Raw genomic sequence first — 24,724 nt, forward strand, 5'->3', positions numbered from 1 at the left:
GATTCCTGTAGCCTCAGCAGAGGCTGTGAGGAGGCCAGCAGGCCCGGTGGCCCCCTGCAGACTGGGGGAGGCCCTGACCAGTAGCTCTAAAGGCCAGAAGACCCCACAGGACAGGTGGGGAATGGGACTGTGACGTTACGTTGCTGTTCCATGGTTCCTTTCTCCTAGGGTTACCATATTTAAAAAATAAAAAAGAAGAGGACACTCCTCGGGCTCTGGCCCCGCCCCTTTCCCACCCCCGGCCCTGCCCCAACTCCACCCCTACTCCGCCCATTCCCCCAAAGTCCCTGCCCTAACTCCCCCTCCTCCCTCCCAGCCACGCGAAAAAGGCTGCCCAAGCACTACCGGCTTCACGGTTTGCCGGGGAGCCGCCAGACCCTGTGCCCCCAGACGGCGCTTCCCCAGCACAGCTGGAGCCCGGGAGGGGAAGAGCCCAGCCGGGGGCGCAGGGTCTGGAGGCTGCCCGGCAAACCCGTGAAGCCGGTAGCGCTCGGGCTTTGGGCAGTCCCTATGCCTCCGGACCCTGTGCCCCCAGCCGGGCACTTTCCCTCCCGGGCTCTGGCTGCTCTGCTCCTCCCCTGACTCTTTGGCTCTGTTTAAGAGCCAAGCTGCCCGAGCCAGCGCTACCGGCTTCAGGCAGCCCCCTTGCCTCCAGACCCTGCGCCGCCAGAGCAGAGCAGCTGGAGCCCGGGAAGGGAAGTGCCCGGCCTGCGGCTCGGGGTCCGGAGACACGGGGGCTGCCCGAAGCCGGTTGCGCTGGCTCGGGCAGCTTGGCTCTTAAACAGAGCCGAAGTCTGAGTCAGGGGAGGAGCAGAGGAGCCGCGGGAGAGGAAGTGCCCGTCCGGTATTTTTCCCGGACATGTTCGGCTTTTTGGCAATTCCCCCCGGACGGGGGTTTGATTGCGGAAAAACCGGACATATCGGTAACCCTACGTGACTGGTGCCCGGGGCCGGGGGCGCAGCTCCAGCCCCAGGGGGACGCAAATCCAGACAGTGCCGGCTCCCCGCAACGTGCTGGCGTCCACAACCCCCACAGGGGCGCCCCCCAGCCCTGCGATGGCTGCCAAGCGGTGCCCAGAGACACCCCCCACCCAAAGGACAGGGGCTCGCGCCCCCCCTCCCCCGACGGCTTGCTGCCTCACGGGGCAGGTTGGTCGCGTCGCAGGGGCCGCTGGGAGTTGTAGTTCTCGGCCGCTCCCCTCTCCCGGCTCTCCCTGGAGCGTGAGGCCCGGCCGGACTACAGCCCCCAGCATGCCCTGGGCAGGAGCCGAGTGTCATACCGAGATGATGTCACAGCGGGCGACCCACACACACAGATTCGGAGACCCTAGCCTCCCTATTTCCCCGGACATGTCCGGCTTTTTGGCAATTCCCCCCCGATGGGGATTTGGGGACCCAAAAGGCAGACATGTCCCGGGAAATCCGGACGTATGGTAACCCTACATTATGGAGAGACAATAGCCTCATCATTAAGGTAACTAATTTCCATTATGAAACTCACATTAGCTGTGTTTTGGGAAAGACTGGAAGTTAGCATATTTACTTTGAAAGCAATGGAGAATATTTCTGCAGAGTTTCAGGGAAATTCAAAATGATTTGAGTAAAGGAAGTTGCAAAAAAAAAAAAAAAAAAAAAAAAAAAAAAAAAAGGTGGTGGGGACGATTCCAAAACCAACCTACTGTTTCAGAAAGAAGGTCACTAAGTGACAGTATAGCAGGTGTTCATTTATAAAACCAAGTCCTAAAAGGAATAGTTAAAGATGTCGGCTCTTACACTACGCACAGTTCTTGGGCCAAGTCCCCAGGTTGGGTAAATTGGCACAGGAGGTTCACTGAAGTCAGTGAAGCTATGCCAGTTTGCATCAGTTGAGAATCTGGCTCTTTATTCTTATCTAGTACAAAGAAATGTATATTTAGGACACAAAAATCTGAACTCTGACCCTGAAGAAACACTATTATTTCATCCATAAGCTCCGTATGTGAGCACAATACAAAACCCTTTTAAAAGCAACTTACAATTGTATGATGATGTATTTGAGGCTAGTAAATGTGCAAGTTCACATCTATAATTTTTTCATTATGCTACACTTTTCCTATAGAACCACATACAACATTCACTCAGCAGTTAAAAGTACTTTTTCTGAAACAATGTACTGTTGCTTAAGTATATTGACTGATGATGTTTCCCATTTGACAGCATCCTTTGGAAGAATTTTGTTAGTTGCCACAATCAAGAGAACACATGAAATGTCTACAATCCATGAATTGGAGGTAAAGCTGTTGTGCTGCAATGAAACATATATTCCTTTATACTTCAAAAGAAAAGTGTTAATTATGTAGGCAATATAAGATATATGATGCCCATAACTATTTGTTTCCTTGCTCCTAGAGTTTCCCAAGTGACTTGACAAATAATAACTGGATTATTGTTTAGCAACCCACAGGTTAGGTTAGGTTAGGTTTGGAGGGGGGGTGTGAGAGAGAGAGAATGAAGCAACCTTTAGTTTTAAGCCTGAACTGGTATATATTGGCATTGCTTCATTGACTTCTGTGGATTTAGATTAGCAGAGGATCTGGACTGAAGTTTTTTGGAGTTGGAATGGATCCTATGGGCCCACTTTTTCCCTGCCCTGCACCCTGTGTAGACATTGAAACCTGTAAATAAGTGTCCCCAGTTCTCAGGGGCAGATTGGGCCAGTGTAGCATCGGAGAGGGTGCAGCTTACTTGCACTTCCTCTACTTAGGGAGGGTGGGGCTATTGTGGGACTGGGCAACTGCCCTACTCTGTGTGTCTGCTTCCAGAGCTCTCTTATGGGCTACTGCAGGGGTGCAGTACCACTGGGGCACAGGTTGATCATGACCATGCCTCCTCCTGCCCATCCCTATGTCATCTCCATCTGGTCATGGAACTCCGTGGGGGGCATCCCCAGTCTCTGTGCGTAATATAAGGGGGCTGTTTGCAAGGATTCCCCAAGGGCTTTTATATCTGGCCAATTGTCCCTTTGTACTAGCCTGCCACAACAGTCTGACCCCCAGCTCCTCCCTTTTGTGTATTCAGCATTGCCCTTTTATACTAATCACGGAGCATTTGTTTTATAAGGATCAGGAGTCATTTCTGGAGCATTTCAAAGAAGGAAAATATTTCACATCCAGTTCATCAGCCATTGGCTGCAGGTAAAGTATGTTGCAGCTTATACAAACTAATTACAGCCCATTATAGTGTCACTGGCCTCCCTCAGCGTTCCTCTGCCTAGCACAATTCATGTTCTTGTAAAATAGTGATTGGATTCCAACTAAGCGTCTGATTTGGGAAGCTCCCTGGTTGTGGAGCTGGATCATTCATATAATGGATCAAAACAGGAGTTGCTTAAATTGATCCAGTTGTACCAGATTCCACCATGTTTTCATACAGCTTATTATACACACTTACCTCTGCCAAGTTCTGTCAGAGGTGACCCTCAGACTTCAGTCAAGAGGCAATGCTTCAGTGGGCAGATTTTAAGCAATATTCTTGCATTTATGAGTCTCGTTATCCAGCATGAGACTCTTTACAATGATGTGTAATAGGCTTTTCTACACCTTGTTTCCCAGTAGGGTCTGAAGTCTGACCAAGTGATGACCTGTGACTCCTAGGGAGGCAATACCATACAGCAGACTTTGGGCACCAGACTGGGAATCAGAAGTTCTGGTTTCTATTGCTAGCTCTGCCATTGACCTTGGACAAGCCACTTCACCTCTTTCCCCTCCTGATCTTGTCTTGTCTATTTAAATGGTTAGCACTTCAGGGCAGGGGCTGTCTGGTGTATGTCCAGTACCTAGCACAATGGGATGCCTATCTGTAATGAAAATACATTTCAGCAGGGCCGATACGCTGGGATTTGTGAGCTAGTATTCCAGTGCTTTATCTCATCATGCAGGTAACTATCGTTTAAAGTCAATGGCCCAGATTTGGCCCTGTTGTAACTCCATTGATTTCAGCCCAGTAATGGATGAATTTGGCTGTTTGTGGAGATAAATCTGAAGTCCAAGCAGGCACTGATTGGTTAACAGTTTTCCTGCTAATAACTCTTGGGGTACTTCATTTCCCAGCATAAATGTTCCCTCTATCTTTAAGCAGCTTTTCTTTGGCATTTCTTTAGTGATTTTCCTGGTAGGTGAACTCTGTTTAAATTGCAAAAACAAAATTGTTTTGTCCTTACCCGGCACTCTGAGGACATTGCTTCTGGAAAGATTGTTTGGCCAGGGGTTCTCAACCTTTTTCTTTCTGTGGCTCCCCACAAACATGCTATAAAAACTCCACGGCCCACCTGTGCCACAATAACTGGCTTTTCTGCATATAAAAGCCAGGGCCAGTGTTAAAGGGTAGCTAGCAGGGCAGTTGCCTAGGGCCCCATGCCACAGGGGGCACCGTGAAGCTACGTAGCTCAGGCTTCTGCTTCAGCCCCAGGTGGCAGGGCCCCAGGCCCCACGCTTCAGCCCCATACAGTGGGTCTTCGGCTTTCTGCCTTGGGCCCCAGCACTTCTAACACTGGTTCTGCTTAGTGGACCCCCCAAAACCAGCTCACAGCCCCCCAGGGACCCGTCCCCCTGGTTGAGAACCACTGACATTACCCACACAATCTCTAGCTTCTGCGATGAAATTGGAGGGGAGGGGCAACATAATTATCAATTCAACTTCCTCCTCAGCTTCCCCTACTAGCAGAGGGAAAGGCATGACCAGTTTCCCTGTCTCCCATTTGAACACTGTTTGCATATTATCCACTGTAGATTAAATTCACACCTGTGTGGAAGGATTATAGTGATCAATAGGTCTTAGACTTACGCTGTCCCTCTGCATAGGGGTGAATTTTGCAATGTAAGAGTATGTGATAGGGTTGGGACTCACCACCCAGCGCCCCCAGCTGGTCATCCTCAGGAATTAGCTCAGTCCAGTGGAGCGCCCCCTCCTGGTGGTGTCCCGTCTGTCATCTTGCCCTCAGTTGGCGTGTGGACCCGCGTTGCTCCCAACTTGCAACGTCTTCTTCGAGCCACTGCCCTCCAGCAATGCCCCCTAGTCCATCCTCACTCCTTTCCAGGGGGGGAATCAATCAGCTGTCTCTCTGCACCCTGGCCAATGTGGGCACCTGCACCCCCAAAGTCACACTCCTCTTGGCAGAAGGTTGGTACAGCCCAAGACGGCCACTCCCGTCGGCCAGGTGTAAGGCAAGGGGGGGGACCCAGGCCCACCCACTACTCTGGGTCCCAACCCAGGGACCCTCTAGTGGCAGCCATCCTGCCTTTCTTCTCTTCCTCCATCTGTCCACGTCCCTGGGCCGCTTCCTCTTCAGCCCTTTCCCCTCAAGGCCTGCAGCCTGGCAGACACCGGGTGGCTGGAGGTCCCTTCTGCTCCCCCGAGCCTGCCCAGCACTGCGCTGTCCCTGGTGCTAGTCTCCCACCTCTGGAGAGGTGTCAAAGGCCTGGGACACACTCCCTGCTCTCTCCCTGAGCAGCCTTTTTATAGGGCTGAGCCTGGCCCTGATTGGCTGTCTCCAATCTGGGCCCTGATTGGCTCCCAATAAGCCCTTTTCTTATTGGCTGTTTGTCTGCGCCAGCCCACTGGACTGCAGCAGCCCGCTCTAATATGGGGGTGGGGCAGATGCCCCACCACAGAGTATCACTGATAACATCAAGGACTCCTAGTAGGTGTTAAGAGCTGGCTTGGTATGTTAGCATCATCATTTATTGGCTTAAATGGAAGCTTATAACTTATAAGACAAAAGGCTGTGACCAGAAGTACAAGACATTTTGCAAAGATGTAAGGCAAACTATAGTTAGAAATGCCTAGAGTAGATAGTTATGGTAACTGTACTATAACCCATATTTTAATCTCCCAGAGGATCTTTTTTTAAAAATGTTTTTACCAGGTTTTTCCTAACTATTCATCAGGCTTATCACACAGCAAAATACTCTGTTGCCTGTAGTGGAAGTGTGCCCAGGGCTGGTGTTAGCCCATTGCATATAATGCATTAGTTTGGAATTTTATGAGCAAGTCACTTAACTTGTAGCTGAGTTCCCCATCATTAAATACTAGGTTATTCATGATAAGTATATTAATTACTACATTAATGTTAATATATGTATTTGTAAAGTGCTTTGGGAGAACTTGCAGGTGCCAAATATTATTTTATTAGTATGAGAGAGTGACAACATGTTAAGCAGACACTCAGGTGACCTCTGATGGTGCCATATATTATTTAGACAGACTGGTATATCGAAGGACTTTGTAATCTGTATAGCACAAGTCATTGTTCCTCCTCCTTTGAAGCAGTATGAAACTTCAAAGGCCATCAAAGCTACAAGGAGATCCACTGCCAAGCATCATACTTACTTTCCCCAACTTGAATACATACATCTGTGCAGCTAAAAAAAAAAAAAAATGCTAGGCACATCCAACTGCTCTGCTTAAGATTCATGAGTCACAGTTCTCTATGAAAACCAAAAAGAAAAATATAACCAACATCTAAATGTGACAACAGCCCCCATTTGGTTTGATTGTCTTTGGGGGGTTCTGGCATATTTTCTCCCTCCCTTCCCCCTCCCCCCCAACCCCTGTCATGTAGACCAAGATTCAACATTTCCTTTATTGAAGCAGACAGGGCCCCTCCTGTTATGCAGCATCAAAGACCATGAGACAGAGCGTAGGCGAAGCATTTATAGCCCCGCACTGAAAAGTCTGCCATGCATTTAGTTAGGAAGAGCCTATGCAATGGAGGCACAGGAGCAGGTAGAGTAAACCGCTAGCCATAAGAGCATAGGGGAAGAGCAGCAAGTCTTTAATGGGTAGGAGAGCAAGAAGATACTGGCTTTGATTTAAGGCTTGGGATTTTGAAGCTTCAGAAGCCGAGCTGCCTTTAAGGGTATAATGCTTGTTTTTCCATTTCCTACAGTCCTGTGCCAAATGACCTACTTGTTCCCCTATCAAATCCAAGGGTATAATGTGACCAACAATGTAACAGCCAGGTCACGTTGGCCTGTGCCAGATGAATAGACTGCGGACAATGCAACTGGCTTCACAGGGTGCTGATCAACCCAGTTTATTCATGCAGGAGAAGGAGAAAAGCCACAAATGCCAGCAGAGAGATTTCACAAGGCATGACCACTTTAGCTCTGCTGGGGCCTTTCCGGCTTCAGAAGTTAAAGTGGCAGAAACAGAATTGAATCCCGGTCCCCAGCTAGTGCCCTAATGAAAAGCAGGATGGCTCAGCGGTTAAATCTATGGCTGTTTTGTAAGGTTTATAACAGTCTGAATGAGGGGGTGGGGGACAGATCCTCAACTGGTAACAGCTCCAACAGAGCTATCGTGGTTTACATCAGATGGAACACTTGATGGGGTGGGATCTGAGTTACTACAGAGAATTCTTTCCAGGGTGTCTGACTGATGAGTCTTGCCCACATGCTCAGGGTTTAGCTGATCACCATATTTGGGGTTGGGAAGGACTTTTCTTCCAGGGCAGATTGGCAATGGCCCTGGGGGTTTTTCGCCTTCCTCTGCAGCGTGGGGCACGGGGCACTTGCTGGATGATTCTCTGCACCTTGAAGTCTTTAAACCACAAGTTGAGGACTTCAATAGCTCAGACATAAGTCAAGGGTTTGTTACAGGAGTGGGTGGGTGAGATTCTGTGGCCTGCGTTGTGCAGGAGATCAGACTAGAAGATCATAATGATCCCTTCTGATCTTAAAGTCTATGAGTCTATCATTGGGCATCTCCACAGAAAGATGTGGATCTCTTAGTGCTCCATAAAAGTTAAATATCTGAGTCCTAGATAGCCGCAGTGGCCTTTACAACCTCTTCTACAATACAGAAGTCAGTTGTTACATCTTTGTCACCTACAGGTTGGACTACTGTAACATTCTACTCAGAGCCAACCTTGAAGAGTATTCTGAACCTTCTCCTAGTTCAAAATGTGACCTGCCCCTTAAGTCTACCGGGCTATTACAAACCACTTAGCATCCAGGAGAGACTCCTGTGATGGTGATCCATACTGGAACCAATTACACCAACTCAGGCACAATTCTACAGATCCTGGAAGACTTCAGGAATCTGGGAATGGAGCCGCAAGATCTTCTTGGTAATCCTTCCTGTCCCTCAGGCAAGATAAGAGAGAAGGCAAAAGTTACTGATGGTGAACAGTCAGTTAGGTGAGTGGTGTTGGAAAATGTTTTAGTTTTGTGGAACTTTGAGGCACCTACTATAGAGAGAGGAGCTGTATGAATCAGATAGCCTTCATGTGGTAGTAGGGGCACCAGTTGCCTGAGCAATAGACTAGCTAGTGTAGGTGGCAGGGCTTTAAACTAACCATGAAGGGGGAAGGTGTATGATGATTGCCCAGTTATCAACACGTCATATGCCAGCCCCAAAACCTCACACGCGTGACAAATCCAAGCACAAAGCAGCATGTAAGGAATAAAAATTTGTAATGTGTCAACATACTTATGCTAGGAACCTACATAACAAACAAGAGGAGTTGGATGCTTATGTATGAGGAGACACATGATAATATCCTGGACTGGTGTGACACTGATAATATCCTGGATAAACCTTATGAAATTAAGATAGTTCAATAAAGTCTGAGGTGGAAGGGTCCCAAAGCCTGGGCTGTTGCCCAAGCCCAGAGTTCTACACTGCAATTAAACAGGCCTGCAGCCCACATCCCGTGAGACTCCGAGTCAGCTGGTATGGGCCAGCAGCAGATTTTTAATTGCAGTGTAGACATACCCTTAAGGAGCTCGATTTATTCAGTTTATCATAGAGAAGGCTTTGCTCTGGCCCCAGTCACAGCCCCGGCTCCAAGCCAGGCTGCTTTAAGGAGTCTCGGTGTGATGGGTTGGGTCACAGAAACCCCCTAGTGAACTGCCACCTGATGTGCTGAGACTACCTCTAAGCCTGTTTTCCCTGGCAGCTTGGGACTTCAGTACCTTGCCTGGTTGTGCCAGACATGCCAGCCTGCTAAAAACACAGACCCAGGTCTAAACCACGTCCCCCAAAAGCTGCAGGCTTAACTGAAAACAGCTTAAGAAGTGCTCCTGTCTCTAACACTCAGATGCCCAGTTCCCAATGGGATCCAAACCCCAAATACTCTGTATAAAGCTTATACAGGGTAAACTCATAAATTGTTCGCCCTCTATAACACTGATAGAGAGAGATGCACAGCTCTTTGCTCCCCCAGGAATTAATTGCTTGCGCTGGATTAATAAGTAAAAAGTGATTTTATTAAATATAAAAAGTAGGATTTAAGTGGTTTCAAGTAATAACAGACAGAACAAAGTAAATTGCCAAGGAAAATAAAATAAAACATGCAAGTCTAAGCCTAATACAGGAAGAAACTAAATGCAGGTAAATCTCACCCTAAGAGATGTTCCAATAAACTTCTTCAACAGACTAGACTTCCTCCTAGTTTGGGTCCAGCAATCATTCACACCCCTGGAGTTACTGTCCTTTGTTCCAGTTTCTTTCAGGCATCTCTTTGGGGTGGAGAGGCTATCTCTTGAGCCAGCTGAAGACAAAATGGAGGAGGTTCCCAGGGCCTTATATATCTTTCCCTTGTGGGCGGAACCCCCTCTCTTCTCCTGTGTAGAATCACAGCTACAAGATGGAATTTTGGAGTCACATGGGTAAGTCACATGTCCATGCATGACTCAGTTCTTTACAGGCCAATGCCATTGCCCACGTTAGCCCGAACGCTCCGAGGAAAGCTCAGATGTGGATTGGTGTCTATCAAGGTCCAGTGTTAGCTAAGTACTCCCAATTATTTGAATAACCCCTTCACACTATGTTGACCAAATCGGCCTTATGTGCTTCCTACAGCAAACACTTTAAATACAAGCATAGAGAGACAACACTCGTAACGTCAGATATAAAAATGATACATACATACGAATAGGATGAATACATTCAGTAGAACATAACCTTTGCAAAGATGTTACATGGCATATCTAGCATAAAACATATTCCAGTTATGTCATATTTACACTCATAAGCATATTTCTATGCCAACGTCTAGCGACTTTGAAAGTGTAGGCCACAGTTGGAGATGTTCTTGGATTACAGAACTCAGGGTCAGAGGAGAGAAGCATGTCTGTCTGTGTGTGTGTCATTCTCTTGACTCACTGCCCGGTTTAGGATTGGGATGGCGGCGTGTCCCCCTGTATAGTTGTCTACTACTCTTTCCATTAATGCACCATTTTGCAGAGATTCTTTTTCTACTGAGTGCGTCTGAGAATTTAAAAGTTCTATTATTTGTGAATGTTTCTGAACTGAAACATGGCTCATCTGGATGCTCAGGAGGAACAAGCACTCAGACCTGTAAGTAGCAGTGAGAACACAGCTGCTCTGTTTGCAGGTACATTGGTGGTCCATTCACCCACCTCTATAGATTAGTCCAGTCCTGCTCCTATTGCAGAATTCCCATTAATTTCAGTAGTGCAGGGGCGAACTCAGCCATTTGTTGGGAAGTCATTTGAATTTCGGCAGCAAGGTAGAGAGGAAACATTTCAAGACTAAAGCACGTCACAGTTGTGCAGCAGCAATGGCTTCCCAATGGAATATCTTAGGCAGCTAACATGCTGTGGGGAGATTCCACTCTGCAGAGAGCACTCCAGCCCAAGGGACAAACTTTGCAGGATTTGGGAATACAGCTGCAATAGAGGAAGACCCAAATGGAGAGAACACTCCAGCTGCTGTTTCAAAAGCTTCCCTCCATGCTGACTCCTGACACACAGCAAAGGTATTACAATCACTGGAACTCACCCAAAATTCATCCCAACAGAGTTGAATGGATGCATGGTAGGGCCAAGCATTTGCTCTAAAAAAAAAAAGAGTTTTTAAGGGCCACATCTGTGCACTGAATGTTTGGAGGCACTCACATTGGGCCAGAGTCTTTACTGGAGCAAGTAGGCCCAGCCCTTAACTTCATGTGAGCTACACCCTTTTACACGAGCTGACCTCAATAGTTGCTGCACAGGAGAGCGCTTTCAGCACTGGGCTCTGTGGGGAGGGATGTTCTCTTCCTCTGGCTTTTGTATAGCACCAGCCAGGCTTGTAGCACTTAATAAGCAAGGCAAATCTTCAGTCCCACATTTCTTTACGAGGTTATCACTGCTGTCTCCATTCTGCCCTAAGGCCAGCAGTGAACTGGTGGGATCAGACACCCAAAGAAAGAAAACCATGTTCCCTGCAGCTTGGCGAGGCACTTCTTGTATCTAGCCACAGGCTGCAAGATAAATGCAAAGGAAAATAGCTTTTGTGAATCCAAGCCACACAAACAGATCAATGGCCAATGGCCAAAAGCTGCTCATTCAGCATCTACCAAGTTAACTCTGTTATTGAACATTGCATTGGAAGGAAGCGAGAGCTCAGTTTGTTCTCCGCTTTGCGCCCAGTACGTTACTGTTCCAGTGATGAATGTGCTCAGATCAAGGGCTTTTCCTCCAGCCAGTAAATGGACACAGATCTGATTACGAGAAGTCAGCCATGGCACTTCGAAGCCAATGGCTGAGTTTCACAAGACACATGCACCCATGAATCGGAGCACAGCACTGAGTATGTAGAGTGCAGCTGAACAGCATTAGGTGGGAGTTTGCTAAAATTATTGACAGATACAAAGGCAGTGCATAGGGGATTACTCCCATTATTTTTCAGAATAGGTCCATTCCTTTTCCAGACACTATCCAATTGGGCCAGACTTTGCCAGGATTAGGTGTAGCTAAGAGCAAACTCATGGCAGTCAATAGAAATCTTCCTGATTTACAAGGGCAGAATCTGGCACTGAAAAACCTAGGCTACAAACAGAGTTCTCCTGTGGGCTGCATTCATAGCAGCAGTTTAGATTTCTATTGCCTATTCCCTTGCATAAGCCCAGTAGCTGCCAACTCCACTGAAGTCCAGTAGGGAAGCTTGCCTTGTTGCTCTCATTAAGTTCTGGTGGCACACTATTTACAGGGCTTTAGATCAGTTTCTAAATTCTCTTCTCTTGGTTCTGTAACTTAACCCACTGCAATTGTAGGGCCACATTTTTAAAAGAGCTCAGCTCCCATTTAGGCACCTAATCGTGTGTCCAAATTTTCAGTGTACTGATTTAGTTGTGTTGGTCCTGCTTTGAGCAGGGGGCTGGACTAGATGACCTCCTGAGGTCCCTTCCAACCCTGATATTCTATGATTCTATTCTATGAGTGTGAGTGTGAGGGCCACCTTCTTTCTCAACACACTGAGGATTGAACTGAGACCTACAGGGCTGAAAGCATGAGCTATTCCAGTTGGAGGCTGTCACAGACTCATGTCCTCTGGAGATCAGAATCTGGAGCACCCACTCAACAGGGGTTACCATGAGCTCTTGAAAATCTGGCCATAATTATGTATCTATGTTGCCATCTGCTGTGATTTTATCACGAGTCTTGGGATATCTGAGTTTTCCTTAAACTCCCTGCTTCTGCAGTCCTGTGATTACCTATAAATCTCAGCTTTCATTAAAAAAGCAAGTTTCTAGTCCTCATGGGTATGGAGAAAAGCTGGAAAACATGACTCCTGAAGGCTTAAACACCTTCAGGAAATAAAGAGACCCCACATTTTGTAAAATCTCATGAGCCCCCAAAAGTCAAGGCAACCCCCGATAGCCAAATATCATGACAATGCTGGTGTCTTAACAGGAGCTGCTGAGCTCTTCTGACCTAGCTACATTCTCACCCATGTGGGGTTTCAGCCATATAGCTGCCTGTTCATATGGCTGTGAGTTTTCATGGTTATCTATAGCTCTGGGAAGTGCTTTGGGAGGTCTCCAATGACAGACACTCTACAACTCAAATTAGAACCTGCTGGATCCTGTGAAATCTGTTGAACAGGATGTGCCAGGTTCTTCCCTCCATCCCACCAGTGCAACCTGAACTCAGGTACCACTGAGACCCCTGTTTTATAAGCCTGGGCTCCCCTCTCACCCTGTGCTGCTGTGACAAGCTGCAGACCACTCCCGATCCTGCACTCCCGCCAGCATTCACACAGGCAGGGGCACACCCAGCTGCAGTTATATGAATGCTTCTCCTAAGCCAATCAAGAACTTACAATAGAGTGAGGCTCCAGCCAAAATACCCCCAGTTCCCCAGCCTAGGACCCCTGAGCTGTATCATCCTGCCCTGCTCAAAAGCCTGACCAGTATATGAGATATTACCCAGTCTGCCACTTCTACAAAGGAAAATGGACGTGCACCAACTCTTGTTCCTGAGCTGAGATTTTTCCCCAAGCACTTCACTCAACCCGTACTGTTTTAGGTAAAATATAAAATAGATTTATTAACTACAGAAATATAGATTTTAAGTGATTATAAGCAATAGCAAACAGATAAAAGTAGATTACCTAGCAAATAAACAAAAACCCAATCTAAGCCTAAGGATTTGAATTATGCAGAGTCTCACCCTGTTAGATAGTATAAACAGTCCATCAAGGTTTCATACACAGGCAGGCTTCCTTCTTTCCTGCCTGGTACCAGCACTTCCCCCAGTTCAGTCTTTGTTCCTCAGGTGTTTCCAGGTGTTCTCTTGTGTGGGGAGTGAGGCCCATTCATGATGTCACTTCCCCCTTTTATATCTTCTTCCAACTTGCTAGAAAGATCTTTTGCTGTGACCTGAGTTAAACAGTTCCCATTGTGTAGTGCTATCTTCGGAGAGGTTTCCATTGTTCACAGTTCCTGGAGTAATCCTTGTGAACGTTTGTATTTTTCATAATGGGGCATCAACATTGTTTGAACTTTTTATTGTTGTACCCGAAAGGCTGCTTGTGGGTATTCCCAACCTCACAACATGTTTCAGTGGCACCTACATAGCAAAACTTCATAACTTCTAATACAGCGATAGCACATACAACTTAACAGGATATTAACATTCAATAGATTAAGACTTTTAGAAAGATACCTCACAAGGCGTACTTTGTACAAAACATATCATAATTATATCACCAATGGTGAATATGGGGTGCAGAGTGTCTCTTTAGGGCACAGAGTGTCACACAGGGACTGGGTCTAAACCCCACTTTTTGTTCCATTTCCCTCCAGGAACAGACAGCTGATGGGCTTTCATAGGAAACCAGTCATGCAAACATTTATGCACATGCTTAACTCAAACAGGCAAATGATTCCACTGAAGACAGTAAGAGCATGTACAGTGCATGAAGTTCAGCGAGTACTACTGGGGCCCAAGTGCACCTGCCTGCCAAGAAAGCAGAGTCCAACTAAATAGAAAACATACCAGGGAGACTCACACATGGAAGGAGAGAAACAGAAGGGAGAAGAGACAAAGGCAGGGTGGAGAGAGGCAATAAGGATAGGAAGTTTTTCTCCTCTAATTAGTCCTTGACTAGTTCTAGTCAAACCCACATCAGTAGTGATCTCTGGTCACTATGTCGTTATGCAGGGCTAGCCTGAGGCCATAGCATCAGGCTCCACAATAAAGGAGAGAGCCCAAAGAAGAGTCATACGCCATCTTTTATAGGCTCTGGCCTGTTTTTTAATGGAAAAGGCCCAAAGTTCCTTCAGCACCGGGTCAGTGCAGCAAACCAAACAGCAAGTTCCTCTCAGTCATTACAACAAAGAATACAACTCACCTACCTGTCAGCTTCTTCAAACACAGCATGGTCCTTAGGCTGAGACATCACAGCCAACTCCTCAGCCTCTCCTTTCCTCCCCGACTAGTGACCAGGTGAAAGCTTTCTTTACCTACTGGGCAGGTTACACAGGTTCTCCTGGGGAGGGCAGGCCCCCTGCAGGGAATTGACTTCTTGGGGCCCAGCTCTAGTGTGAGGTGGGTACCTGACCTCTCCCCTCCCCCATTGCACAGCTGAAGGCTCTTTGGCTGCCTGTGTGAATGAGTTAGTGGTCTGGGTGCTTTTTGCAGCGGACAGGTGTCCTTATCACAGAAAATACCACAACAGAATGGTACTAATTGGACCCCTTATTGCCAGCATCTGTAAGAATCTGAATGGACAGGGAGGCTGAACTATGCTCTGACTCCTCAGCCCTCTCTCAACTAGCACCCAGCGTCCTATTCTTCCCTCTGCGTAAGTCAATGGGGTTACACCAGACGTGACTTGTCTTCTATGGTAAACACAGCTCCTCTCTTCCTACCCAGCTGTTCCTTGACCATGGCTAAATATGGGTTAACCACTGGTGTAGATAGGGGCCAAACAGTGGTTCAGTACCCTGTGCTGACAGTGTGATGGCTCCCTGTGAAAAGGGACAATGGTCAGGGGTTCTGCTCAGCTCGTGCCGTGGTTCTGGAAATGAAAGTCAGATGCTGCATTGCAATTTTGCTCAGCTGTACGTTTTCAGAGAACGCGAGGAGTCATTCATCTCTGAAAAGTTTGCCTTCCTTGCCCACGGTTTTGCTACAGCAGCAATGAAACCCATTGAACTCACTTACTATTTTAGGCAGCTTCGATCATGTGAGAGTGAGCAATAATCTCAGCGCTGCTTCTCATTTGCATCGGAGATTGGGAACTAGATTCTTCACTGTCTTACTCCAAGTTTCCAGTGGTGTAGCTCTGCTGAAATCGATAGAGCGCCACCAGTATAACACAGGTGTAATTCAGGGCAGAACCAGGCTCGGGGTTTTAAAAAGGCCCCTTTTTCTTCTGTCAGCACTTGCATTTGTGATCTGTACAGCGCCTCATCTGGGGCTTAAATGCTATTATTAGTGCGTATAATAAAGCACGTTAGACGTACAGCTTAGAGTTCGCAACCATCTCTCACAACACAGAGGTTATTTTGGAACTAGAATTATAAATATTCATCACTTGTGTCACTGGGTATTTTTGCCTCTGAACACCTCATTTTGCAGATTTATTTTCTTTTTTAGAGTCACTGACAGCTGCTGCCTTGTGTGTGAAATTTGGAGGTAAAATTGATACAGCACCATGGATTCACATGCTGACAGATGCTCCCTGGGCCTCTGTGCAGTGTTCTTATTGGCAGATTATTTTAAATTTCCAATACGACTTGACAATTTAAGTCCCTACTGAGCAACGCACACAAGCCCTTTGACTTCAATGGGACTATTCACGTGCTTAAAACCAGGTGCTTGCTTAAATACCTGACTGAATTGGGGCCTCAATGTGATGCAACATAACACAGTGAGTCAAATTCATCCTGATTAAGTTGTAGCAGGGATGAGTTTGAGCTAATAAAATTTAAGGCCTGAGCTGGGACCTTCAAACTGTATTTTTTCACACAACGCAAGTGGAACTCCTTGCCAGAGGATGTTGTGAAGGCCAAAACTATAACAGGGTTCAAAAAAGAACCAGATAAGTTCATGGAGAATAGGTCCATCAATGGCTATTAGCCAGGATAGGCAAGGATGGTGTCCTTAGCCTCTGTTTGCAAGAAGCTGGGAATGGGCAACGGGATTGATCGCTTGATAATTACCTGTTCTGTTCATTTCCTCTGGGCACCTGGCATTGGCCACTGTTGGAAAACAGGATACTGGGCTAGATGGACCTTTGGTCTGACCGAGTATGGCTGTTCTTATGTTCTAAACTCACCTACATGATTAGTTCCACAGAATCTATCTAATCTTATGACTTGCCCATTACCATTTCACAAATGTATAAAATATGAACACAAAGATCTCTCTCTCTCTCTACCTTTTCTCCTTCAGTCTGTGAAACTCTGTTTCTCAGTGTGTGTTTCTGTGAGGTTGGTGGGTTCCATGATCATCCAGACCTCCTCTTGCAGGAAGTCACAGACTGATGGGCCAGTCACCTAGCAGTATGCTCCTCGGGTTGGCAATGTCACTGTTCCAGTGAAATATAGCTGTTGTAGGAGGTCATGATCAGTCAAGATGAGGTGGTCCCTCAGTTAGCTTGAAGATCAAATGTAATCTAGAGTTTGACCCAGAGCCAGTGAAGACTGCAGAGCACTGGGGTGACATGTTCTTAGCAGTTTGTGTTACTGAACAGACAGGCTGCTATGTTCTGAACCAGCTGTGGCTTTTTTAAGAGCATCTGTTTCAGACCTTGGTACAGAGAATTACAATATTCAAGCTTCAGAGTAGCAGCCGTGTTAGTCTGTATCCACAAAAAGAAGAACAGGAGTACTTGTGGCACCTTAGAGACTAACAAATTTATTAGAGCATAAGCTTTTGTGGACTACAGCCCATCCGAAGAAGTGGGCTGTAGTCCACGAAAGCTTATGCACTAATAAATTTGTTAGTCTCTAAGGTGCCACAAGTACTAATATTCAAGCTTGGAGGTCACAAATGCTGGATCACTGTGGCTAAGCCTGAATTTGACAGGGGATGTTGTAAGGATTAAATTAATTAAAGACAGTGAGATGCTTGGATTTTATAGCAATGAGGGCCATACAAATACCTGAGGTATTTAGAAGATAGGTGGCGAGTCATTCAAGTGCTTCTATATCTGCATCGCCTTAGTCTTTCATCCTGATGTTGATAGTCACTGTACCTTGAGAGAGCTGGGCGGTGCTGTTTGCATATGATGTGAAGGTGATGTAGAGCAGAACTTAGTCTAGTACTGGCATTTTAGGCCATGCCACTATTGCCTCTAGAGCAGTGGTTCCCAAACGGGGGTTCGTGAACCCCTGGGGGTTCACCAAATGTTACAGGGGGTTCTCGGGGAAAAATTCCCTAATGGTGGACAGAGCTGACCCTAGGGACCTCAGGCAGTACGGGGCCAACAGCACGGGGACTTCCAAGAGCTAAGCAGATCAAAGCAAACATGTCTATCACACTGAGGAGATTTAAACTTCAAGACTCCTTATAAGAAATGGAAAGGGAGTTGGACATTTTTTGCTGTTTTTAAAATTAAATAGGCTGCTAGTGTTGTTTTTAAATTATTATGAAGAACAAGTTTAAGCTTTGTTGTAACGTGCATTGTTTGCCCGGACTGCTCAAGACCTGAATGCTTGTGTAGGAGGAACTCTTTGAGTTGCCTTCTTAAATACCTTCACACTGTTTCACATCTATACTCCCTGATGAAACATAGGAGTCAGAGGCGCCAGTATGGGGGGGTGACGAGGGTCATGTGCCGCCCCCTCCACGGGTCCCTCCCCTTTTTTTCCACTGCCCCCGTGGGCCCACTTTTCTGGCGGTGCCCCCCCCAGGCCCTAGGGTGCACAGGGGCTTTGCCCCCGCACCCTTTTTTTCTACTGGTGCCTCTGATAGGAGCCTTGTCTTATAACAGGCTTAATCAAAAGTGATACAAGCTACAAAAGTGAGATCTTGGAAGAGTTGCCGTTTTCATAATGTAATAAAAATACTGTAATGATAAATTATAAAAGCAGTGATCTTGGAAATATAAAATTTGTTTTTATGACATGCTTATTACACACTATTTATTAATTATTATTTATGTTGAGGTAAGGGAGAAAATCCCTTGAAATATTCATTTTTAGGAGGGGGTTCATGAGACTTGACATTTTAGTGACAGGGGTTCACGGGTTGTTAAAGTTTGGGAACCACTGCTCCAGAGGCTTCATATACTGTAGTTTAGGAAGAGGAGGGAACTTGTTCGGTGAGTAGGGCTGCAGAACTGGCCTTTAGCACGGTAAATACCCCCCCAAATTTTATAAAATATTCATAATTTTGATAGGGGGTTGTTTATTTATGTACATTTTTAAAGTTATCTGTAAAAAAATAGATTCACGTTTCATGGAAAAAATGGATTACACCGATAAATAGTCAGATATTGGCTTCTGAACCAAAGGCAGCTGCTTGTAGACTTAGATAGCTGGTAGCTAATCTCTGCTAATGGGATGGCTGCCATCAAGGACTGACCGAGGAACCTCCAAAGCTGAATACTGGAGTCGCAATAGCTTGAGCTAGGCTTTGTGGAAGTGGGTTGGAACAGACTCGCAGCCTCTGTAGATCAGGGGAGTACACTAAAACTCTGGGCCCGATTTTCCTGTCTCTGGCACTGGCTTTACCCTGCTGTAGCTCCACTGAGCCAGATTCTCAGCTGATGTAAACTGACATAGCTCCCTTGTCTTCAGTGATGTGAGTGAGGGCAGGATCTGAGCCCCTATACCATTCTTCCTTTCTCTCTCCCCTTCCCACTCCCCGCAACTCCTTGCCTAAGCTTCCTCTGACCGTGTATGATATTACCACCTTGCGTTACTCCTTCTCCACTCAGATGCCATTAGATATGACCTTGCACTCTCTGCCCTTCTGGCCAAGGTTGCTAGCAGCAGCGAATCCAAGCAGTGGCTTAGAAGATAGCAGAAAGGGCAGTTTTGAAGTTGTGAATTGGAGTTGGCACTGTGAATGACCCATGACTTTCTGGACTAATAACTGACAGACTTACAAACCTACAGCCTGGTTCTCCTCTCCCTTACATCGTTCTGACACTATTGTCACTCCCCTGATTTCAGCAAGTGTCAGCAAGAGCAATATTGGGCCCAAGGGACTGGGTTACATTTTGACAGGCTAGAATCATAGAATATAAGAGTTGGAAGGGACCTCAAGAGGTCATCTAGTCCAACCCCCTGCTCAAAGCAGGACCAATTCCCAGCTAAATCATCCCAGCCAGGGCTTTGTCAAGCCGGGCCTTAAAAACCTCCAAGGAAGGAGACTCCACCACTTCCCTAGGTAACGCATTCCAGTGTTTCACCACCCTCCTAGTGAAATAGTTTTTCCTGATATCCAACCTGGACCTCCCTCACTGCAACTTGAGACCATTGCTCCTTGTTCTGTCATCTGCCACCACTGAGAACAGCCGAGCTCCATCTTCTTTGGAACCCCCCTTCAGGTAGTTGAAGGCTGCTATCAAATCCCCCCTCATTCTTCTCTTCTGGAGACTAAACAATCCCAGTTCCCTCAGCCTCTCCTCATAAGTCATGTGCTCCAGACCCCTAATCATTTTTGTTGCCCTCTGCTGGACTCTTTCCAATTTTTCCACATCCTTGTAGTGTGGGGCCCAAAACTGGACACAGTGCTCCAGATGAGGCCTCACCAATGTCGAATAAAGGGGAACGATCACGTTCCTCGATCTGCTGGCAATGCCCCTACTTATTCAGCCCAAAATGCCGTTAGCCTTCTTGGCAACAAGAGCACACTGTTGACTCATATCCAGCTTCTCGTCCACTGTGACCCCTAGGTCCTTTTCCGCAGAACTGCTACCTAGCCATTCGGTCCCTAGTCTGTAGCAGTGCATGGGATTCTTCCGTCCTAAGTGCAGGACTCTGCACTTGTCCTTGTTGAACCTCATCAGGTTTTTTTCGGCCCAATCCTCTAATTTGTCTAGGTCCCTCTGTATCCGATCCCTACCCTCTAGTGTATCTACCACGCCTCCTAGTTTAGTGTCATCTGCAAACTTGCTGAGAGTGCAGTCCACACCATCCTCCAGATCATTAATAAAGATATTAAACAAAACCGGCCCCAGGACCGAACCTTGGGGCACTCCACTTGAAACCGGCTGCCAACTAGACATGGAGCCATTGATCACCCAGTGACAGAGCCTCAGCTGGTGTAAAGCGGCCCAGGGCCTTTGACTTCAATGGCTTACAGCTATGCACATACTTCAGTACTTTGTCCCATCCAGGGCAGAGTGCTCAGCACCTGGCAGGTTCAAGGCCCTTATTGAATAAATATTTCATCTGCTGAAGCCAAGTGCGTTTAACCAGGCCGGGGCTAAAATCCTAACACCCTTATGCTGAGTTTTTACATCACTTTTTAAAAGCAGAACCATTGATTTCAGGGGGTTGCCACAGCCACATGAGCGTACCTTGAAACACTGCAAATAATAGACAGTGGAACAAACGCATGGTTTAAAACTACAGAGCCAGAGTCACTGGACTGCTCTGACTCAAGACAGCCAAAACCCAGCTTAACCCAGTAGCTAAAGTGAGTGCCTGGCTGCTTTGTATCATTGCAGGAGTACACTGGGAAACCTGGACCCTGCACTGTGTGTTCCAGGCACGTCTGTAGGCATCCTCTGTGACTGACTGCTCTGAAATGAAACTAGCGTTGGGAATGGAGGTCAAGGGCCATTGTAACTTAATGCATTTGCTTTTCTACCTTCTGATCTTGATAACAGAAGCGAAATCCATCAGCTTGGTTCAATCCCGAATGAACTGATGGAGACGTGTCGAATATCAATCAGGGCACAAAGCATTATAGCTGGCAGTTCCTAATTATATTCATTATTTGTGTCCCGGCAGAGGTCCCAGTTGAGATCAGGGCCCTGCTGTGCTAAGTGCTGTGGAGACGCATAGTAAAGGGCAGTGTGGCAGTCCCTGCCCCAAGGAGCTTACAATCTAAAAGACAAGAGGGGGAACCAAGGCACAGAGAGATTAAATAATGTAACCAAGGTCATGCGGGGAGTCTGTGGCAGAACTGAGAGTTGCCCCTCTAGCTCGTGAGCCCGGTCCTGTGCCTTAACCCACAAAGCCATTCCTTCCTATTCAGCTAACCACAGGTACCGGACTAGCGGGGGTTGTGTGTGCGCTCCCCCAGTGCTAGGCTAATACCTGGCTTGGGCGTCGTCCAGCTCATGCTTTTGTGAGCATTAAAATGCACCCGATTCCTCGGAATGAAATGTGGAAAAGAGCGAGGTTGCTGGATTTGCGTGTGTGCTCATTGAGGTCACCATTGAAACAGATATTGTGAGATAATGCAGAAATATGTAGGTCAGCCAGAAATGTGTTCTACCTCGATACGGAGGCTGGCTTTATTTTCCCTGCAGTTTGGAGATACGGCAAAGACTGACACAGAGAGAGACTGGAAGAGACAGGTGATGAAAGATGAGAATGAAAGTGACTATTGTAACTCAGTCTTTGAATTAACAACAGATGAAAAGGAAACTGAACTAATTCAAGGCTAAAACATACCGGCGATGTTTATCGGTGTGAGGAAAAAGATAAAGTAGGAGACAATTACAGCTGAGCATTGATTCTGAAAGCTGGACTGTGGATTCATTTTGGAAAACAGAACGATAATGAAAGACACAGGTAAAGAATAAAAGAGCACAGCCCAGCAGGGAGCAGATTTCAACTTCCATGATATCGCAAGCTTCGTCTGTGACAAAGTGAATTCACGCCCCTCTGCTTCTTATGAGCTGCAATTCTGCAAGTCCTGTCTACATGACAAACAAACGATCCTTGGAGGTCTCCCAACCAAATGTGGACTGGGACCAAATCTGGCTTTAGCTATTAAGGTCTCACAAGATCATAGCCCAGGCTGAAAAGTCAGTCAAAGAATTAGAGCAACAAGGTGTTTCCTACAGTTGTGTATGAGACAATCCCATTACCTCCGCTTGGACTCAACAAAAATGCTGAGCTTTCATTAAATCAAGGCTGCCCAGGAATGATCAAAACAGTCTATCGCACTTCCCTTTTCTCCTCCCAGCAATATCTTCTCCCAGCTGTCCACAGACTGTCAGACTATTTAAACAGGCACCACTCAGACTTGTGCAGATTGCAACAATTTATAGCCTGCCACTGTTCCCGGGCTCTTCTGGCCAATAGGGAAATATTACTTCGCCTGAGGCCCGATTCTCTACTGCTCTGCACCTGGTGTTGTCATTTATACCTGGGCAGAATAGGTGTAAAATGCTACCAGTCTGATTTAGTAGCATTTTAAACCTATCACTTTACACGGGTGTGAATAACAGTGCAAGTTTCCAGGAAGTGGATAGAGCTAGTCAAAAAGGTTTTGAGACAACAGTTTTCTTACTGGAAAAAGTTGATTCAATACAATTGAAATGTTGCCTGGGATTATACTGATTTGGTTGACATTTTTCATGAAAAAATGATCAAAGTGTTTTATTTCAATAAGGTCAAAGAGCTTCATTTTTAACATGATCATTTAGACTTTTATACTATAATAAGCAGTTCATAATAGAAGAATTGAAATTCTTCGCCCTTATGAAACAGAAATATTTTGATAAGGTTGTTTCAATATTTCCAAGATGAATTTTTTTGAATTTTCATTTTGCAGGAAACTTCAGCTTTTCATTCCAATTTGGGATTAAAGGACATTTCAAAATGTCGGAATTTCCCACAGAATGGAAATCTGGACTTTGGACTAGCGCCTGGAGTAGAGAACCTGGCATGCTGTACCTGGTTTAGCTTGTGTGGACATAGTTTGGATGTCACAACCTGTTTACCCCCTTGGTGACAAACACCATGCAAAGAATATATCTAACTCTTTCTGCATGCATTTTATAAATACACTCAGAGGGCCAGAACTTCTCATGACACGGAGCTACAGTAATCCTCACCTAGCATAAAGCTCAAAGGATGGAGGTCGGTGAAAGATCATGGAGGTCAATGGAGCTGTACTGATTGGACAGCTCAGGATCTGGACCAGAATGTGTGCAATTATGTCTGAAGAATGAATAGCCAAGCCAGTATGACTAGCTGTGAAGAATACAATGTGGCTCTCATAAACAGGTGTCGTATTATTGTTGTAATTTTGCATGCATGCACTGTTGTTGGCATTGATTTGGTGCTTGCGTAGTATTTTGCATGTATTCTTATTAACTATGGCTATTGTGAACACATTGTTTTCCAGTAGCACGCTGGGAACCTACTCACAGACCAAGGCCCCCCCTGTGCTAGGTGCTGTACAAATGCAGAACCAAAGCACAGCTTCCCTCAGGAGCTTTTATTACTTTCTGCAGCTATAGGGCTGGGGCCTCAGATGGTGTAAATCCGCACAGCTGCATTGAGTCACTGGAGCTATGGCGAATTACACAAGTTGAGAATTTGGCCTCTGGTCTCATTTTTCCAGTGGAAAGGTGGAGCAGTAAGTTTGTAGTCCCAAAAGGTGCCTGAGTACAGTCTGTTCTCTTCCTGAACTACAGCTCCCCCGTTTGTAGTATCCCTCTGCCATCTGCAGTGTCTGCTGTGGGGGAAGGCAGCAGGGAAGTTCTTCACCCTGGGGCTGCAGTCTCATAGTGTGCTGCTCAGTACAGGAGATGGGAGACGTTCATTTTCACTGTCAGAGGGAAATGTTTAATTCATCCCTCCTGTGCCCTGCAGGGACATCAGCATCGCATCATTACGGCAGCCGCCAGCCTCTGCCAGGTAATCCACCTGCAGCTCCTGAGGGCATTCTCTCTCTCTCTCTGGCAAACTGCATCACAGACTGCTCACATTTAAAAGTTTCAGCAAATAGGGTGTATTGGCCGTGCCTGGTACATGCCGACTCCATTTTCCCTCTGCACTTTTCTAGGATCCTTTCTTTGCCAGCATGTTTTCATTTCCATTTTTAAGTCAGGTTTCGTGCCAAGGTAATGTTAGTTTGATGACCTTATGGATTCCATCCACTCTTAGAGGTTCTTGCACTGTCGCAAAGCGCTACCCGCGTGTCTCAACCCTGATGCTGAGGAAGCGGGCCGTGGAGGGAGAGGGGAACATAGGCGCAGCCTGCCCCTCAGTGCCACTTTCAAACAACCGTCCAACACTGGAGTCATCATCAGGTAAGAGCCTCAGAATTGCCAGACCCCACATCCATCTTGTCCAGCATCCTGTCTCTGACTGAGGCCATCACCAGATACTTCAGAGGAAGTGTTCACCCCACACTAGCCTAGGAAGGATTAATGAGACTGTAAAGGGGCAATTAAGTGGATAGGCCACCGCTGAGGAGAATTAAGAGGCCTAAGTAATCCCTGATTGATGGAGCCCAGCTGAGATGGAACAGGTGGGGCTAGTATAAAGCAAGGAAGTTGGCAGCAGAAAACGGCAGCAGTGAGG

At 46.6% G+C, this 24,724-nt stretch overlaps 1 long non-coding RNA gene across 1 annotated transcript; it reads left to right on the forward strand.

The window, feature by feature from the left end:
- The first annotated feature begins 1,337 nt into the window (after window positions 1-1,337).
- Window positions 1,338-22,095, forward strand: LOC128838909 (uncharacterized). The gene is made up of 4 exons (XR_008445323.1): window positions 1,338-1,474; window positions 2,197-2,270; window positions 3,100-3,173; window positions 21,712-22,095. It is a non-coding gene; the product is annotated as an uncharacterized LOC128838909 (long non-coding RNA).
- Window positions 22,096-24,724: the final 2,629 nt, after the last annotated feature.

The sequence above is a fragment of the Malaclemys terrapin genome, chromosome 6, assembly GCF_027887155.1.
Source record: "Malaclemys terrapin pileata isolate rMalTer1 chromosome 6, rMalTer1.hap1, whole genome shotgun sequence".
Lineage (NCBI taxonomy): Eukaryota > Metazoa > Chordata > Testudines > Emydidae > Malaclemys > Malaclemys terrapin.